Here is a 16689-nt window from a genome sequence, read left to right on the forward strand (position 1 = left end):
CTGTCCGGACCCCACAAGTATACTGTATTCCCGGTTTTTGGACCGCACGAATATAGTTAAACAAGAACACACACACACACACACACACACACACACACACACACACACACACACACACACACACACACACACACACACACAGCCCTCTTGCTCTCTCTGGGAGACGTCCGGTTGTCTCATGCATTAGTGTTGCAAGTAGCCGCAGCAGTGCCAGCTGAAAGTGGGAATGTCTGCTGTAGTCAGAGGGGAAACTTGTGCATGACAAATTTATGACTGCAAATCCGTGCAATTTGCCAGACTTTATGGTGAAAAAACAACTGACATCTGAGGAGAGTAAGACCACATTTATTCATCACAGGGAAGTCATGGCCGTCATGTGTGTGACATAGAGACAGAGCTCCTAAAGGCAGACGTTGGAATATTAGAAGTATTTCCCATTTTACAGAATCTTCCAGGTATCGTCACATCCACAAGAGTTCAAATGAAACCCAAAGATCATTTGCAGAATGAGCTGTGTGCAAATAACCTAAATATCGAAGAAGAAAAAAAAACAAGAGACTTGGCCACCTGGAGATAATATCGAAACTGCAAAACTGTGACTTGTAGCTTAGCAACAGTCAACTATGTTGATCTGAATTAACTGTCATGGCTTTGTTAGCTTAGCCTGCTAACAAATAGCAGGCCTGGCAACAACAACATGTAAAATGAACATGGTAGCTTCAATAAGTATACCAAAAAAAGTCCTCTTCTTAACAATTTGGTATATGTTTGTTTATACTTATTGTTGCAGCTGGTTTGGCTACCTCAAATTATTGGAGCTATGTTTTGCACTGAAGGGTAAAGGTCAGTGTATATTTTGGTCATTCGATTTTCATCAGGTATTAAAAAACAAAAAACGAATGGTTATGTTCGTTTTTTGTATTGGTTTATACAAAATTTTAAACTGAAATACTGTTACAGTCTTCCAGATAATGTGGTGGACCCAATTGCAGAGACAGCAGGCAGTGTAGTGTTCAAAGGTTTAATGGCAAAATACAAAAACTGGAACAGGCAAAATACAAAAACAAGGAGCAGGTAGGAACCCCAAAAACAAGAATAGGCAAACACAGAACAGCGGTAAGCAATCCACTGACATAGCCAAACGAGAATAAACTGAACAGCAAATAACGATCTGACACAAGACAAGGGCAACACAAAGACTAAATACAGAGGGTAATGAGGAAACGAGCAACAGGTGACACTAGGCTGGGGAACAGGTGAAACACATTAGGAATGGGAGAACAATCAAAAAAGGCGGGAAAACACAAGACAGGAAGTAGAACCAGACAAGACAGAAAAGACAGACTTCAAAATAAAACAGGAAACAGAACATACACAACCATGACAAATACAAGGCGTTTTTTTTTTCCTTTTCATGGTCAAAAGGGGATGGGAGAAATTCAAAATAAGCTTTGATTTTCATTCATACTGACCAGGTCAGTGTATATTTTGGTCATTATTTAAACTCTCACACACACACACACACATACACACACACACACACACACACACACACACACACACACACACACACACACACACACAGTGTGTTTCACTATCTTTGTGGGGACCCGTCATTGACATAATGCATTCCCTAGCCCCTTACCCTAACCTTAACCATCACAACTAAATGCCTAACCTTAACCCTTACCCTCACCCTAACCATAACCTAATTCTAACCCTAATCTTAAAACCAAGTCTTAACCCTCAAACAGCCCTTTAAACTTGTGGGGTCCAGCATTTTGGGCCCCACAAGGCTGTGCAGACCCCACAAGTATACTGTATTCCCCGGTTTTTGGACCCCACGAACATAGTAAAACAAGCACACACACACACACACACACACACACACACACACACACAAATTGATTAGACATAGACTAGGTGTGGGAATTCTTTGGGAAACTCACATTTCGATTCAGAATCAGTTCTCGATCAAGTGTATGTAATGAGAAAGCGAAAGTGACCCGAATCACTGGTTAAATGTTGTATAGTAACAAACCCACCGTGCATTCGCAACTGTCAACCCGTTCTCACTCGGAACTCGTAAAATACGGACGTTTGGACAGTGGCTGTCAGCGTCTGAAGCGACGAAAAAGGCCCTTCAGCGTGTTTGTAGAACGTACTGGGGAGAGCAGCAGCTACACGGGGTTTAGCGGGTAGTATGTAAGGGGGAAATTCCGCGTAGGGAGTTTGGTTGGGGTGGTGGATGGGTCAAACACAGGACTTTTACCCTGGAGACCAGGGTTCGTGTCCCGCTTGTCACGTTTCCTAAAGTCGCTTTATTCTTCTTTAACCGTCCCGTTCTTCCCGCGAGTCACGGAAGCGTAAGCCCACCCACGACCTTTTCCTTAACATAACTGCGTCAAAAGGAACGCCAATAGTCCCGACCAAGCGTGTTTAGTTAAAGCGTGTTATATGACGCTAAAGGAGACTTTTAGCATCAATAACAACGACAAAGGCACCTGACCAAACGTCCGTATTTTACGAGATGGGAGTGAGAACCTGTTGCAACTGTACAGGTGCAGGGCCTTTGAAACATGGACTGAGTTTTATTAGTGCTGGAGTTTGATTCTCTACTCTGCTAACATTAGTCTTGGGCAATTCTTAAGTGAATCAATTTCCCCCCCCCCCTAACATAGACTATAAGTGATCAGTGTTGAGATGGATGGGAAGTAGTCCTTTTAGAAACAAAATCAACTGTTCACACAACTTCTGCTGCCAGAGAAGACCTCCAATATAGCCCTGAGAGTGTTTAAATTCCCAGAAAGCTCTTTACGGATTCTCTGAAGTGTGGTTGCTTCTTGCTCGGCCTCCCTTCTGTTTGCGCCCTCCCCCCTCCCCGGGAGATGTCAGCCTGACCCTGTGCCACAGGGCTGTCAGAGCCACACTGGACGACCTGCTCATTTATCATATGCTGCAGACAGTGGAGCTGATGACTAACCGAGGTAATGAGCTGCTCTCGGGCTGCGCGAGGGCTTCCCTCCGGAGATCCAACTAGCATGTGCAGAATCCAAAACCACAAGAACCCCAACAAAACCCCACACAGCACCACCCCCATGTGGCTCCACGCAGACAAGGCCAGCAATCAGGGTGATGGATTTCAGCCCTGACACGCTTTTCCTCAAGCAGGCCCAATTAGGAAAATACTTTTTGCGGGTTTTTTTCTCTTTCTTTAACAAAGCTAACTTCTCATTGTGTCTTACCGTCTGATCCAGTGGTTGATGTGCTGTACTGTTGGCCAGAAGATGGATTGACTTTAAAGAGGAAATTTAGTTTCATTATGGTTAGGAATAAGGAGTTGGGGAAATCCCCTTTTTCATAAAAAAGGAAAGTGAGAAACCAGATCTTAAGCTTGGTGCTGAACTGAAAAACCAAAGACAGACAGACGCAAAAAGGCTTGAAAACGTGCAGACAGACCAACGCGCACTTTTGAAAAACGAGTTTGCTGTGCCGCCCAACAGCAGATTCCCACTGAGGAGTTTGTGGGGCTCCCTCTTAGCACTTCCTCTCACTAATCATAAGAAAACATGCGATAGGGAGCCTTTAAAGCCGAGGCCCGAAACCTTTCAAACTCTCTACACCAAACGTCTGACTGTGTGACGGATGAGTCCGAATGTCTCCCATGAGAAGAGCTTTCATTAGGAAATGGTGATCACTCTCCTGACTCCTCCAGTGTTTTCAAGACTGCAATTTTCTCTAAGCGAGTTGTTTTGGCAATTCCTCCTCAGAGGCCCTCCGTCTGAGAACAATCATCCACGACGTGTTTGTCAGTTATTTGAAAAATTGACAACGATCTCAAATTGCACCTATTATTCACATCTCAGGCTTCTGGAACAGCTGCATTTTTCAAAGCCAGCCATGATTGCATGTCTTTCTTTTCCAGTAGGAACGGTTCGCAGCACCAGACGCTACAGTCGCTTTCACACTCCGGCAGCAGACCTGTCAGCTCGCTCCTTGTTAACTGCCTCCAGACCATGCTGTTCTTTTGTCAGAATGGTGGACCAGGCAAGCTTAAAGTCGCCACTTTGAAATAAAGCACAAAAGCTACAGCTGTAGTTAATTTGTACTACAATACCAAATGTTTGGTGTTTTTTTCTTTTTGCTGTGTATGCAATTGGTGTTGTTTTACAGAGGACAATAATTGGAATAATTCATATGTAAGTCTTCACTAAACACTCACTTGCACAAATAGTTGCTGAGAGTTTAAAGGGGCGCTATGCAGTTTTGGCCATTTCTTCGCTGTTTTCTCGCTTTTTGCTCGCAGGTTTCTCTATAGAGCTCCCCCTACGGCTTTGGAATAGATATTTGGCAGCTCCTATGTTTACTTGTGTCTGACTCCTGACTTGGTCAGTCTGCCGTTTCCTCTTTCTTTGTTCCTCCGACAATGCTTTCCTAGCTTTCTGCTTCTTTTTTTGCCGGCTCAGCCATGACGATAGTGTGAAAAACTCCTGAATGGGCGTATGTGTGCAGTGCCATGAAGTGCCTATTCCAAATGGGATATCATCTTGTGAATGATTTTGATTCAACAGGTTTTTAAAGTGCCCAAATTATGAAAAAAAAGTTTTTTTCTGGGATTTGGGGTGTAATTCTGTGTCTCTGGTGCTTCCACACGCATACAAACTTGGAAAAAAAACCCAGCCATGCTGTTTAGAGTGAGATACGGTTTCTGAATGTGTCCTGCCTTCAGTCTCCGGGTGAGCTGGTCAAAATCTGCATGGCTTTCTACGTCATTGGCCGAAACGAGTGGCCTAGAGGGCTAACCGTTAGCATGCTAGCGGTTAGCCCCGTCGTTCTCAATGGCAAAACACTGCTACAACACACACGACTTCACCATAATCTACAAAAGAATTACTTACACGTCCCTGTTCTGCAGGTATTCCACGCAAAGTTGGAAGTGCGCCCTCGTTTAGAAGAAGTCTCCTGGCTAATTCTGCCTTATACTGACTAAAGTTAGAGAAACAGATAGCTAGCTGATGTGATCCTTACCTAGCTACTGCGCATGACTCCCAACAAAGATGGAACAGAAGTGAGATGTCTCACTCTGTAGCTAAAACAGAGAGCTCAACACACAGGGTGAAAAGAGGAGCTGCAGCAATGTGCATTACAACAAAAATATGTTTTTTTTTTTTTAAATTAAGCCATGTAAACCTATTCTGGTACAACCTCAAAATTACAGTTGGGCACTTTAATTTATATGATTTGTTAAAGTGCAGGTTGAATTCATTCCCAAGCCACCTGAGTTTTGTAGCTGTGAACAGTGACAAAAAAATTCCAAAACATCATAGATCACTTTTCAATCTTAAAGGACGAGTTCACTCAAAAATAATATAAATTGTTTGAATGACTTACCTCCCTAGGCTCGCTATGGTCCCAGAAAAAGTTTTCTATTGTATAGCATGAGGAAAAAATGAAAGCATATCAGTGCAAACAGACTTCGACGGAGGCCAAACTAAAGACAACAAAAGAGGTATAAAACGTCTGAAAAACTTTCTGAAAGTTCCTGCCCAACGTTATCCCAGTGTCTTCTATTCATTGGTGGGATCATGGAAATCCAAATAACTATTTTTGCTTAACAAAGCATTTTTGGATTGTCCTCCTATGAAGGAATTTGTTGTGCATTGTTAGAAATAGTTTAGACCAAGGGTGTCAAACTCAATTTCACTAAGGGCCACACTGGAAACGACGATCACAATAAGGGCCAGACATGTTGAGTTGATTGACATAAACACAAAAAGTCAATTAACTTTGTATTATTGCATGTCTCATATAGCTTTCTCCCATACCGTTTGGTCGACATAAAACCCTAAAAAAGTCAGCAAAAAAAGTTTCTTAGCCATCGTAGAATTTAGCAGGTCATGAAAAACAAACATTACATTTTTAAAAGCAGCTGCCACCCAGCCGACTCACAACAACTTGTTTCACAACCTGAGTATTAATAAAAATCTCTGCTTCTGTGGGGAATTCTGAGTCTCAAAGTCGGCAAATCTGTCAAATTCTGCATGGCAGTGTCGCATAATTACAGTATGAAAAACTGTTTCCTGATTTTTTTTTGGTGTGGTGTACAACTAGTCGGGCCAAAATTAGCTGTGAACCTAAATTGAAATGCCTTGAGTTTGACACGTGGTTTAGACACTTGGACATTTTCAGAACCTTCTTCTGACAATTAATTTTTTTCGGGTGCTCCCCTCTCCTTAACACCATTCATAACATATACATATATATTATAACATATATCTAGTCACTTAACAGACGGAATAAAAGGAGGCTGCTTATACATAATTATCAGTTTTTTAAACCAGCATTGATTGATTTATTTTAAGGGCAGCACAAAAAACTGCAACAACGTTGACATATTACCACCTGATACTGTCGATGTATAGAAATGTGCCTAGAAAACAGCTGCCTATTCATACATCCAGCACATACGGAGTAACATTAATATTCATTTGGAGTCATGTTTCTGGCCAAATGCAAGTCCAGTATTCACTTTCCTTTCCAGGTATGGTTTGGTCTCCACTAGTCTCACATTGCTAGATCTATCTCCAGAATGTAAGTATGCTCTGGCAATATCACTTATCTATTTTGGGATAGGTGAAAAATGCTCTGGCTCGTTTGTATTTCTCTGATAGTCCTGGGCGGCGCTAAGCCCCGATAGAGGAGATAGCGAGAGGTGAAGGCAATGTACATTCCTTGAGCCAGACTAGCTCTGCACCAACTCCTGACACACTTTAGCAGCTAAATCCTCCGCTGTGTTCACTAGCTAGTTGCTGTCTATATTATTCTTACTACTAGTATAATGTCACTGCTACTACATTGCACATATCTGTACATGCTGTTCATACATTGTTCATATTACATAGCCATATTTATTCTGCTCTTATAACACTGCAATATATTTCTTGTCCTGCCTATGCACCACCTGTCTATACTTGTATATCGCATTGCACTTTTCTGCTTTTTTTTTTGCACTTCTGGTTGGACGCAAACTGCATTTCGCTGTCTTTGTACTTGTACACTGCACAATGACAATAAAGTTGAATCTAATTTAATCTAATCTAGTAGTGTACAGTGGGTGTTTCAAAGCTTATTCGCTTGCTGCAGTTGGAAATGAGGTTAATGAGAGCGCTAAGAGAGAACCAAAACAGTAACGTTTCAGGCTGTCAACACAAAACAACGAGCTGAAAGACATTGACAGTAGCCACGTTTCCATCTAATTGTCAAACGAATTTTAAGCAAATTTTTAAAATGCGAATTAGAAGCGTTTCCATCAACTGGTTTAGAGCGAATAAACTAGACTGCGCAAAGCGTAGTCTCATCACGAGTTGACATTACGCATGGTTGTAGATCGCAAACCGGCTTGCTAAATCACAGAGTTTAGAAGCTAAGTTCTTTGGCTAAATGGAGAGAGGTAGCATTGTACAAGTTAGCCACCTGTGCAGAATACAGGGTTGTGGCAGAGACATTTGGTGTCAGCGAGACAACCGTTCACCGCTGCGATTCAAGCTGTTGAACCAATTCGTAAATTTACCTGACGTGGCTGAGGCACAGGCTATAGCGCACCGCAACTCCACTACGCACCTTGTGCGCCAAGTGTACGGAGCACTGGATGGGACCCATATCCCGATCCTTCCCCCATCCGATGGATACCGGGATTATAGTCATGTGAGTTACATGTTGGCTACGTCACAACTTATTCGGCAAAGCTGTTTCCATCTCCCATTTTGTGCATTAACTCTTTTTGAAAAAGGCTAACACCACCTCAAGTGAGCGTGAAAAACGTTTTTGCGAATTTGAGGAAGTTTTTTTTTCGAATTTTGCCGTTTCCATCAACATTTTCTAATGCGATACGTCAATATGCGCATAAAAATACGTTGATGGAAACGCGACTATTGACGGACTGACAAGTGCTCAGTGTAGCGACGGAAAACTGCTGAGTCAGGTGACAAACGTCTGTAGGTTTGTTCCATTTCACATTACACAGTGTCATTTGATCCGAGGTTAGAATAAAAATGTTGATGAGGGCAGCTTTAAAGTTTCGTGTAATCAGTTTAACCAATTTTCAGTTAGCTTCTCAAAAGCACAAAAGAAGGGCAGAAGTGCCATTGCTATGGTTATTAGACAATCCCTCTGGGAATTGGCAAGAATTCATGCAAATTAGACCAATCTCTGCGAATTCAGTGCGACCTCACAACTTTATCCAACTAACTTCCCCGCAAAATCACTTCCACAAATCACAGCAGCCAAATTAATTTCCTTGTTGCTGGCATGAAGACGAGATGTGCGTGACACACAAACATCTCACATTTAGAGCATAGATTAAACTACATTTTTGAGGTTTACAATGTATTCAATTTTTGTTGTTGTTGCAGTGTACAGTTTTGAACTGTGTATTAGTGTGGTATCATTTTCTTCTTAAGTTGCAGCAGCACCAGTTAAAGTTGAAACTAAACAGATGTAATGTTATCAGACCAAAACAATACAGTTGACACATCGCAGTTTGGTTTGGCTGTGTATTGTGAAAGTGCCCTCTCTTTACAGAAAGGCCCCCTGTTGTTTATGCCTGTGATGAGCTGAGACAGGAGGAATCGGCCATCTATCGCTGCGCTCTGTCCTCGCAACTATACATCACTTCAAGAGCTACCCTACAGGAAAAGGCCATTTTCCCATCATCCCTCAGTCAGCGAGGCCGTTACTCTCCACATTAATGGACCAAATGGGCCGACGACTGGCACCAAGCGCTCTCCATCTCCCCCTCACTTTATTACTGTCTTTGTATACTTTCTCTCTCTCTCTCTCTCTCTCTCTCTCTCTCTCTCTCTCTCTCTCTCTCTCTCTCTCTCTCTCTCTCTCTCTTACTTCACTTCCCTCTCACATTTTCTCTCAATCCTGCTGCTGTCCATAAATCACTTGTCATATCACTGTGACGTACTCCGGCCCCGCTGAGGCAGCCTGTGGTGTGATTTAGCCTCAAGTTGATTTTCGTGCAGAGTGATACTTTGTATGTCAGTGCCTCTGTCAGTCGCACACAATTCAAACACAGCGAGTTTTCCAGCCAGCCCTGAACTTTTTATTCTCTTTTCATGCGAGAGAATGGAATTAAGTCGGTGCATTACAGACTTCAGTTTTTCTGGCCAGGCACATTGTTTTCCTTGGCCGCCACACTTAAAGTCTGTTGAAACTGGCCCTTTTTTTCATGTCTATAAATGGGCTCTTTTCATGAATCCATGAGGGAATGCTTGCTTTTTGAAGGGATTTAAGAGGATACTGCACTATACTCAGTCAGGGGGCCCTAGATTTGTGTTCCATATTCACACACTCCATCATATTGAGGCTAATATGGTATGGCTGGGCTCCCTGTTTATGAATTGTCATGGTATTTATCAAAATGGTTTGCCAAAATGCTGGAGACAGGAACAACTGGAGTGGTGATGAGAAGGGGCTAGTGAATTGCTTCCTGTCTCTGAGAGCCGATGAGTGAGAGAGAGAAGGAGGCGGCAGATAGCAGGCAAACGAAAGGAAAGCTGTGTGTTTTACAGTGAAAATGAATTGTTCCGCAGTTTAATATCTTGAAATGGCATCTGCAGATGCAATAAATGCCAAAAAAAAGTCTGAATCAGTGTTAACAGTCACTGCCCAGCGTGTCCTTGAATACATTTGCAGCAAACAATACACAACGCAAGAATGGAATAGTTTGTCATGTTGGGAAAACCAATTATTTGCAGAAGATCAATTCCACTTTCATGTCTGTATGTCGCTGTCAGGCAGAAACATTGTATCTCCATATCTTGTCATTTTAATTTTGTTACATAAATCAAGGCTATCACCCTTTACAACCCTTTTTTTTTTTTTTTTTTTTTTTACAGATATTTAAATAGTGATGAGGCGATTTCGTCTGAGGTAAATAGCTCAATAAAATATTTTCAAATGAGCCTTTTTTCATTTCCTGGAAAAACGACAGTTTGGGACATATCAGGTTTTCACCCGACAGCGACAATATGTTGCTACAGCCAGCGGCCAGTTTGACTTTTCTTGTGACAGAGCCATTTCCAGTCTTTGTGCTAAGCTAAGCTAAGCTAAGTGGCTGTTGGTGATAGCTTCAGCTTTACTGTGTGTGTGTGATATTGATTTTCTTATCTTACTCTTGGCAAAAGAAAGTGACTAAGCATTTCCCAAAATTTGATTTAAAGTTAAACATGCAATGACTTCTGATAATGTGTAATACTGCAACGTATTCTCATACAACGGTTCGTATGATACCTTACGAAATATGACCGTTCTAATCAGAGTGCGATTTTTCGGGGTTGGATTTGTGGGATTTCCATCTTTCTGGTCTAAATATCCCTGCCTCTGCTGAATTATTTTTAAAGTGATCAACGGTACGGTGTTTGGTGTTTTAAGCCACCAACGTCGTCTTCCAGGCAGCGCTGCCTAGGATTAGGCAATGGTTATGGTTAGGGTTAAGGTTAGGGTTAGGTGCCTTGAAGTTGATGGGTGCAGCGCTGCCTTGAAGTCAACGTTGGGGGCTTAAAGCACCATCGAGCTGTGATCAACGCTACTTCACCAATAAACGATATATTATTTACCTAAAATAAAAGGATTTTAAACTAAAGCGCTGTAATGTGAACAGACTAGTGTGATAGAACGATAAAATACGAGCGGTGGTATGTATTTAGCCGCTACAGTGTTTTATGTTGACGCCATGTTGTGCTATTTAATTTTGTAATTATTTTCCATTAGATATTGAAGTGCATAAATAAGTATTTCAAATTATTCATAAATAGGCCTATGTATAAAAAAACAACACCATATCCGTGTCCTTTCCCGTTCGTTGTCCTGCAGATAACACAAACAAACACCTGTCGATGTGCTGTTTGTATGCTCGCATAAAAAAACAGCAGCAAATCTTTTGTTATTGTGGCCTCCATGTTTTCACACACCTGATGCTCTAGGCTACGGCCAACAGTTGGTGGCAGTCATGCAACAAGTTGTTATGCCAAACGCCAATATAACAGAAGAAGAAGAACACGCATCCCGACCATGTGAACGCTGGCAGTTTGAAAAACAACGTAATTACGGGGGCGGTCCATGTTATTCCCAGGTGTCATGAACGCGCCATCTGTCTTTCTCATGGGCGGACCAAATTCTCTGGGCGGGCAAAGCAGAGAAAGGGGAGCTAACCTTCCTCCTTATGACGTCATAAAGGGAAGATTCCAGATTGGCCCATCTGAGCTTTCATTTTCTAAAAGGCGGAGCAGCATACCCAGGGCTCGGTTTACACCTATCACCATTTCTAGCCACTGGGGGACCATAGGCAGGCTGGGGGAACTCATATTAACGTTAAAAAAACCTCATAAAGTGAAATTTTCATGCCATGGGACCTTTAAATAAGTACTTCCGTACGTAACTACTTCACATGTCACATTGAACGTGACGTACGAAAAACATACGGAAGTTAACTAACAATTATGAACATCACTTAATATAATGTCAACTTTTGGTTTCACTGGGGACACCGACACCGGTCTCTCTAGTGAAAGCTTGAATATCGCAAATGTCAAAACAGTTGCACATTAGTTTAACATTTGTTCCACTGAGTCCCAGCTCAGTCCTGCACTGTTGGCTGCGGCCTCTCTCCTGTGAAAAACTAACTTAATGCTTCAAATAGTCTGATCCTGCTGGGAGCGCTCCAACTGGAAATGTCTGTTCTCCTGCAACCTAAGCTCTCAATACAAACATGCTATATTAAGGTTGTTTAATGACAAGTTGACCAGCCTTTTGAGTGTGGGTGGTTTTTTTTTTTTTTTTTTAGGTTTTGGGGGTTTCTTGCTTTCCAAGAGCCAAAAGTCTGGAGTGATATTATGTTACCCAGCCTTCCTGTCTTCACCTTGACCCACAGGCGTTTAAACGGTTTTTAATCAATGCTTTGTTAACCATAGCAATTTCTTGAGCTTTTCATTCACTGCTGAAGCTAACGCTGACAATTGGTCAAACTGATTACAAGAAACTTCAAAGCTGCACTAATCAATATATGTATATTAACAATGTAAAGGGCTCGCTTGAAGCCACAGATAATTATCACCCCACTCTGCAGTTCCCCTCAGCTCTACTGAGCTTTTTGGCGTCTTTAAGCTCACTGTTTTGGTTGTCCATCCCGCAACTTTAATGCTTTAGTTCATTATTATCAGTCTCATTATTACCTTCGCCAAGGAGGTTATGTTTATTTGCCTGTCATTTGTTACATTACATTACATTACATATCATTTAGCTGACGCTTTTATCCAAAGCAACTTACAATTGCTATATATCAGAGGTTGCACGCCTCTGGAGCAACTAGGGGTTAAGTGTCTTGCTCAGGGACACATTGTTTGATGTATCGCAGTGGGAATCGAACCCGGGGTTGACACCAAAGGCATGTGCCATATCCACTGCACCATCACCACCCCTGTCAGCAGGGTTACAGAAAAAACTAAAGGCCCGATTTTCATGATATTTGGAGGAAGGGTGTAGCATGGGCCAAGGAAGAACCCAATACATTTGGAGCGGAACCGAATCACTGGGCGGATAAACAAATTCTTTTTCACTTTCGTTAACATTGTGAGATAAGGCACTTGTGCTCAGGGGCGTAGCACAAAATTCTGGGCCCTGTAGAAAGGCATTTTCTATGGGCCCCTCCCCGCATCCACAGCTATTTATTCTAGCATCTTTTTGGGCCCTCCTCACATGAGGGCCCTGGGCACTCAGTCCCCTTTTCCCCCCAGTCCGACACCCCTGCTTGTGCTGCATTCATGTGTCGTCGGAATAATGGGAAAAAAATGTGTTCCCCGCTTGGGGAAATTCACACTGCATTAACATCGTGAGATAGGGCATGCCTTGGCGGGGGGTCTGCGTTTTCTGAGTGCCTGCTATCGAGTTAGCCTTGTCTCCAGCCGCGACAGGCAAGCTCTAGATTCAGTATTTGGGTTTGAAAGTAACTCTTTAGCAGTACACATGCTTCAATAAACACTTTTATTCATGAAATACCCTTGGTGATTCTTGTGTGGTACTGGTGTGCAGCTGAGCCTTGTATCTACAATACCACAATCATGTCTGACAAAGCCCAGACACTTTCAGCCTCCGAGGTATTATTGCTGTCGTACTGTTATGTCGGCCTCTGCAGTGTCTGTGATTGCAAAATTATAATTGTGTAGTCTCCACTTTCACTGACACTAATTAACCTTACCTCTACTGTAACAGACTAAATGGTGTGCACAGTCACTGCACACACTCTTCTAATATTGTCAGTAAGCCAACTCGGACTTGAATTGAGCCCCAATTTCCGGTTCCGACTGAATTGTTTCTGTAATCTCACTCTTCCACCGCACACGGCGCCGCTACAGGCTCTCTCGGGGTTGCCGTTAATGATCGTGTGACCGGGTCCTGAACCTTTGACATCAAAGACTCCACATGTAGTGTGACGCGATTGTAAAAATTTGACTGCTGCATTTATCAAAACCACAGTGAGCTCTCCCTCTGTCTGTTCCCTTTCTGTTTCTCTCCCTTATCAAATAATACAGAGGAACTCCTAGCTCACAGCCCACTTTTCTTTTCTTTCATGCTTCCTGTCTGTCAGTCAGTCTGTCTGGTTTTTTTTTTTTGTGTGTGCGTCAGGCGTGTGTTTAGAAGTGAAGTCAGGCTGCTGCTTTCTGCCAAACACCTCTCAGTAAGATATTTGATACCGCTACTTCATAGTTCTGCGGGAGTGGGACTTCACGTGTCATTTCACGATTAACCTTAATGTCTGCCCCGTCATATACTCCATTCCCAGAGGAAAGAAAGCTGTGCCAGAGAGATTATAAAGACTGAAATGTATGACTAAAGCAGTTTTGTGTATAGGTAAAATATGACGATAAATACAACTATCAAAAGTGGAGACACATACGACACATTTTCCCATGTGCCATTAAAAAAAATATCTCACAAAGACACCGGAGAGCCTATTCTCAACAGATCTACCCTGTCAACTGTTCCAAAACATGACAATGTAGTCAATGAGAACCACTTACCGCTGACCAAATATTTTTATTTTTTTTTATTTTTATGGGTCGTGTTGTGTTTGGTTGAGTTAAAATGCAGCCACCAGATGCCAAACATTCAAGGGGCCGTTAGATGCTTGCTTAATGAAACCCCTGACTGTGTTGAAGTGAATGGGAAAAGCCACAACTTCTCTCTCAAAATATAAAATCTTTTCATGTAACTCATTTAACCTGACAAAAAAAATATCTGGCTCCTTTGCTGCTATAAGTGCTTCAATATGTTCACCAGCTAGAAACTAGTTGTACCAAAGCAGTAAACTTGCAGATTTTTAAACCAAAACAAAGCTGAAAGATGCTAAAGAGCTCAGTAGAGCAGAGTTGAGTGATAATTCTCTGTTGGTTTGTCACTTTAAGTGACACCTTTCACATACATGCGGCCATTTAATCAATTGTTGATATCAAAATCAACACTGACGATGTGCAGCTAGAAGATTTCGTTCAGGGGCAGTCTCGCGGCGGGTTGTGAAATGGTCACGTTATTTTTAATCTATTGATTTTTGTACACGAACACGTTTGTCTCGTTTATTTTGTGTCGCTGAGAACAATGTATTCGTGCTGGTCAGCACGTCATGGGAAGCATGTATAAAGAGGTTGGGTTTCGGGGTTTCGGAAAAGAAGAACGGGGAAAGGACACGCCACACGCCCGGACACGATCCCCGGTCTCCGGGGTGAAAGTCCTGTGTTGTTTGACCCATTCACCACCACGACCAACCTCCCTATGCTGATTTTCGGCATTTCACACTACTCGCTACCGTAGTCGTGCTGTGATCACGAAACATGCTTCCCATTTAAATACATTACTTTAAAAATCGTCCTCACCAACACGAAAAAAACGAGAAAAACGTGTACTTGTACACAAATCCATAGCGTGACAACTTCACAAACTGCTGTGAGACTGCAGGAAATTCCGACGGATGCATATATTTTCCGTTTCCTTCCGCTTTCTTTGTTTTGGGATTTTAAATTCGGTGGATGTATGAGGACTATGATTGACTGCTCCTCAGATCTCTGCAGGGTAAATCCAGACAGCTAGCTAGACTATCTGTCCAATCTGAGTTTTCTCTCGCACGACTATTTTGCAGCGGCTCTGTCCTGTGCTTAGCGTCACCCCTGACGATTCTGATTGGTTTAAAGAAATGCCATTAAACCGTTTTCCTCCCATCCCCGAATGCTGTGTGGAGTAGCCATACCCTCCTTCAGCGCGCTTTGGAGGAGGGTCTGGCAAAGCGACACCACGCTCTGCCAGACCTTCCCCCACAGTCCTCCTGCCTGACTCACAGATTTCGTTGTATTAGTCATTTTTCCTGGATATTTGTGCTTCTACCATAAAAGTGAGTAGTCTACATAGTTAAATGGTTTCTTCCACTTAGTCCAGTTATGAACGACACGGATGACACTAAAAATAATTAAAATAAATAAAATTAAAATAGTGAGCTTATTTTGAATATTGATGGGATGCTCTAGCCCTTCCACTCCCTGCCTGGCCCGTTGAACGTCCTGCGGTTCCGACAAAAATAGAAATGCCGCAAATTTTTTGCGTAGCAGAGCTGAGAGCCGCTCTAGGGGTGAGTTTGCTTGATAGGTGTGTCTTATTTCCACACAGAAGGGGGTGGTGGTGCCTAAATCAGCTCCTATAGCCTTAGTTGAGAGGCTCTTAAAAATGTCACGCTTTAGTTCAACCATAGCTTTCTCTGGTTAAAAAAGCTGACTTATGCATCCAGGGGAAACAGGTTTAGTTCCCTCACCATAAAAGTGAGTCACAGAACTAAAGATATGTGAGATAAATGTGGATTCGGCCATCAATGTCTGCTGCTGCCCCGTTAAATCCACAGCTTATCCTTATTTATGAGGACAGGTAGAAGGGGGCTTAGAAAAACATCAGGGATGACAGAATATGAATATCAGATATCGACGTTAAAAGCGACGCTCTGCGGGCAAAACCAACATCCGCGTGGAAATGACCCAGACATACTTCTTCTTCATCAGACGTCTAGAATGAATCTGAAAACCCGACATCTAAAGGGAACCTGAGCCTATGTGCGTGTGTGTGTGTGTGTGTGTGTGTGTGTGTGTGTGTGCGTGTGTGTGTGTGCGTGTGTGTGTGTCTTGACGGGGAAATATGAGAAGAATAATGATACAGATAACAGGAGTGTTTCTGATTCGTCAGCAAAATTGATTTTCAGGCTTGCAAGCCAATAAAAAGGTTTTTGGTAATTGAGTTTAAATGAATGAATTGAGAAAGAGACAGAAGAACCTGGTAGAGCAGGCGCCCATATATAGAGGTTTACTCCTCGACGCAGCGGCCGCAGGTTCGACTCCAACCTGCGGCCCTTTGCCGCATGTCATTCCCCTTCTCTCTCTAGTCTAAGTCTAAGCTGTCCTATCCAAATAAAGGCCTAAAAATGCCCAAAATAATCTTAAAAAAAAAAAAAAAAAAAAGAGGGGGAAAAGACACGGACAAAGAAAGTTATACTAGAGAAAGAGAAGAGATAAGCTGAGAGGTAAAGAGACAGAAATAGAAAAGAGAACGTTAAGAAGAAAACAAATTGAAAGAGACACTGATGCAAAGAGAGAC

The 16689-nt window shown here is 42.5% G+C and overlaps 1 long non-coding RNA gene across 1 annotated transcript; it reads left to right on the forward strand.

The window, feature by feature from the left end:
- The first annotated feature begins 585 nt into the window (after window positions 1-585).
- Window positions 586-15506, forward strand: LOC116048779. Its single transcript, XR_004104741.2, has 3 exons — window positions 586-595; window positions 5251-5255; window positions 15395-15506. It is a non-coding gene; the product is annotated as an uncharacterized LOC116048779 (long non-coding RNA).
- The last annotated feature ends 1183 nt before the right edge of the window (window positions 15507-16689 follow it).

The sequence above is a fragment of the Sander lucioperca genome, chromosome 22 (genome assembly GCF_008315115.2).
Source record: "Sander lucioperca isolate FBNREF2018 chromosome 22, SLUC_FBN_1.2, whole genome shotgun sequence".
Classification (NCBI taxonomy): Eukaryota; Metazoa; Chordata; class Actinopteri; order Perciformes; family Percidae; genus Sander; species Sander lucioperca.